The sequence below is a fragment of the Frankliniella occidentalis genome, unplaced genomic scaffold (genome assembly GCF_000697945.3).
Source record: "Frankliniella occidentalis isolate FOCC.00 unplaced genomic scaffold, Focc_3.1 Scaffold102, whole genome shotgun sequence".
NCBI lineage: Eukaryota > Metazoa > Arthropoda > Insecta > Thysanoptera > Thripidae > Frankliniella > Frankliniella occidentalis.
This window is the reverse complement of record NW_026267231.1, coordinates 562,380-566,661: the sequence shown is the minus strand read 5'-3', so window position 1 is coordinate 566,661 and position 4,282 is coordinate 562,380.

Genomic DNA, 4,282 nt, shown 5'->3' with positions numbered 1-4,282 from the left:
CCCGGCGGCTCGGCCGCAGCAGTAGAGAATCACTTGCGCTCCTGCACCCTGACCCTGGCCCCCGCCCGGCGGGTCGGTCGTCTTATCGGTCGGAGGATTCGATCACCCAGTCTGGCCCGTTTACAGCTCTTCGATTAGGGGAAATGCGTTACATTCCTGACTCCAGGTGTTTTGTCTATGTCACATTTTATAACAACCCACACGGTGCAGGTGTTGTAAAGTGTTCTAATTTTTAGTTAGTGAAGTCAGCTTTAGTGTTTACAACACAGTTAGTTGCCGAATTGAATCAAACATATGTTCTTAAATTCTTAAAATAGTTCTTATTTCATAATTAGCAAATTTTATGCACAAATATTTGTTGTGCTCACCCTCGAAGAAAGTGCAAAGTAAACCTAGACTTCCAATGCATAACAGTATTACTGCTGACAAAAACATCAGGCTAAAAAACCAAAAACCTGAAAAATGGCTGCAAGAACTGTCCTGTTTTCCCCCCTTTTCCGCACTGGGTTGCAGTTGATCCCGACAACCCTCCACCCCTACTCACCCGGACCGGCGCGCGCCCCACCCTCCCATTCCACTGATTGTTGATGGCTCGTTGACGGTCGTAGGAACCACAGGGGCGCACTCTTATGGGAGACGCTGGGCAGTCTATGTTCTTGTTTTTGATATTGTTGTGACGTAGGACCCACTGACGCGGGTAGGGCCACACCAACAATGACAAATCCCTGGTCTCCGCGCGAGCGTAATAAATCGTCTAGAACCCGAGTTTCCGTACTGAGAGCAACCTAATAACTATCAGAAATGAAAAATCTCAATATTTCGCTGTCGATTTTGTTTGTGTGTGGAAAAATATGAAGCAAAAGAAGTATGTATTTCGTGTGCGCTCACGCTGGTAACAGTGCAGTTGTTTGTTGACGGCGGGGCTTCGCGACGCGCAGAAGCATTTACTATTGTTTTCTTGGTTCATTTACGTAGTAATATGATTAAAGCGTGAAATGATGTGATGTGAGGCTCACATTACGTGTATTACGGAAGTGTTTCTTACAAACTACATCAATCCTTCATGACTAACCAGTTGCAAAGGTAAGTGACCGTTCTTAGATCCGTTGTTTTAGGTTATGCTTTGTATATTTGTTTTTGTCTGAAGTTGTTAGGAAACAGTTTTGCAGCTGCAACTTAAATGTAACACATCAACCTCTATTACAGGGGCAGTTAGCTGATGACGCCATAGCCGCTGTCACCATAAATTGGATTCTACATTTGACAAGATGAACATCACAACATCACATTGTTACTAGGCTACTCAAGCAATTTATACAGGTCAGTAAATTTCATTACTTAGTTCAATTACTTTACATCTAATGAAAAGGAAAATAACATGGCTATTTAAAAAAATTTGAACATGCAAAACAATTGCATACACCAAATGATAAGTAAAATAACAAGTCTCTTTAAATATTTTCAAGCATGCAAAACAATTGCATATATTAAATGAAAAGAAAATTAACAAATCTATTTAAATATTTTGAAACGTGCAAAACAATTGCATACATTATATGAAAAGAAAAATAACAATTCTATTGAAATAATCTCAATACATGCAGAATCATACACACACAATACAAAAACGACCAAAACCTAACAGCACCCACATACACACACATGCAGAAACATAAGAAACATCACAGGTGGCTGACCATTTGTAGCTTCTCACATTTTTCTTTCCTATTTTTTTTTCTTCTCTCCCGGTACTCTTGATTTAAAGCCAGCAACACATCATTTAAAGCTTTGATTGATATTGATTTTAATACTTTGATCTTGTTTTCTTGGTGGTTCTGGCACAGCTCAAAACTGACAATTTCAGGGAATTTTTGAAGATGATTTATGAATTTGGAAATGATTTCTTGTTCTACTATTATGCCTTGTATAACTATTTTTGCTTCGTGGTAGATGAGTGTGGTGATTTTACTGATGACTTCAGATGGAACTTTTTGATTTAATGTTGATGTTGATGCAATTATTGTTGACAGTACATGGAGAGGAAACTGAGCTTCACTTTGGAGGATTTTGCTGCAGTCTTCGCACTTCCACTTCTCCATGTATGCTGCCACGATTGGAGCTGCAACGTGGGCACCAGTGGACACTTCCAACTTATCCTTCAAACGCTGTGCGAAGCTCACATCACAGGTAAAAAGTGGGAGTGGCGTGGAATCTTCCCCCCTCTCTTCTTCCTCTTCATGTCCTTCCTCCTCTTCCTCCTCCAGCCCTTCCTCTTCCACTTCCTCTTCTACCTCTTGCTCCTGGCAGTGCTGGCTGCCCAGGATGCCAGTCTCTCTTCTTGTTGCAGGTTGCTGTTCGGCTAGTTCAAGTAATACATTCAGATTGATGAAAGTGAGAGACTGGTCATCCTGGCAGTTCTTCCCTTTCACTTTGAAGGCAGAAGAGAGGTCTCTGATAAGACAAGTTGCAAAGGCAGCGGGGTAGTCATTGGCGTTTGGATTTTTTCTGCAGCCACCCGCACACCTTGTCCTGCAGTTAAAATTCTCAATACAATCGCCATTAATCTCGCCAACTGGAAGGTGGTCGCGGCCCTCCGCCTGAAGGTCTGTCCAGAGAGTTGCCAGGGCCCGCAGGGTAAGTCGCCAATTTTTGATAAACGTCAGATTTTGTGATCCAACGAACTCCCAGTTATACATTTCATTGTACATTTCTGTCCACAGGTCCAGGTGTCGGGAAGAGGGTGTCAGCGCCACCTTGTAGCTGTCCAGCAGGGGGTCTGCAGGAGTCACTTCAGTACCATTCAGAGAATCAAACAGGTCATTGATTCTCTTGCAGAACCGCCCTGTAGCCATGGCCTCGGGCTCAAGTCCAAGGAGTGTTGTGTATGTTAGTACTCCAGCAGCCACAGTGTTGCTGAAAAGTTGTGCTGCTGGACTGACACGCATCTTCTCAAACCGGTTCAGTTTCAGGTGAGTAGCAACAGTGACCTTCCTTGCCAATCTTGGTTGCATTTGCATGTCACTTTCTATAAACCGACGAACATACTCAACTTTGACCACTTCTCTTCTTGAGTGTATGACTAAGTCATACTTGAGAAATGCATTGCGCAAACTTTTGAGCAAGTGTGGCACATCAAAAATTGTGAATATTTTTTGGCCTCCCAGGTAGAAAAAGGGATCCTCATCGCTGGAGCCTAATTTATTCATTGCTGATTTATTTTTGGCGAGGCCGTCGGTGACAATGGCACGCACCTTCAACCCAGTCTTCTGTATGGCCAATATTGCCTGTGCAAACAGGTGTTTGAAGTCAGTCGCAGTGAGTTTAGCATTAGTGAACCAGAAAGCAAAGGGCTGCTTCCAGCCCCCATATATACTTTTGATCATCACTACTAAAACCTCCTCAGCCGGAAGTGCTCTTCTGTCACCATTGCCAAGGTCGACAAAGCCAACAATCTGGTCAGTATTAGCATCATAATAAAATCTTACTCTTAATGCCATTTCATCAAATACAACTATTACATCCTTCTGGGGCTCAGTCATTGTTTCAATCCTAATTACCATTGCCTTCATGAGAATTTCATTTAATCCAGGACGGAATTTCAACTTTTTTAAGACGGTGTAGGTGGTCTTCCGGCATGGCTTAATCATGGGCAAACTCCTGTAGCCACCAGGACCGTGCTGATTTACGCCCAAATACACAGCCTTCTCTCCCAGTTTATATCGGTAAGCATATTTGTTGCGCCCAGCATTTCTCAAATTGCATTGCAACATCTTGAAAAATGAAGGGGACAACTTCTCTCGAAAGCTTTCCAAAACTTCCTCCTCTTGATTTTTCTTCATTTCTTTAATAATCTCTGATTTCTTGTTATTGTCCTTCTGCACACGGACAGCTCGGGACTTGCAGCGGACCAAGGCACTCAAGAGAGTATTTACAAGAGGAGTCCGTTCGGACTTGGGTACCCTTGGAATTTCAGGGAGACCAAGGAACTTGCGCTTGCGCCTGGTTTTGTACCTGGGTCCTGTTCCTGTTGAAGACAAGAAAGTGAGTACATTTTAATATTCTGACTAAATTGAACAGGATTGGTTGGTTGTAATTTTAGATACAAGGTGATTTTTTTGCCATTAGACATGGTGCAGGCGGTGCATAGAGAAGTATTTTGATATGAAACACTATGGGTCGCAGATGAACTGTAAGGGTACTAATGTATTTTACAGTGAGCGCCTGGCTGGTAGGCAACGCGTTACACCCAACGCGGGGCCCGCGGGGCTTTGGGGAGGGGGAG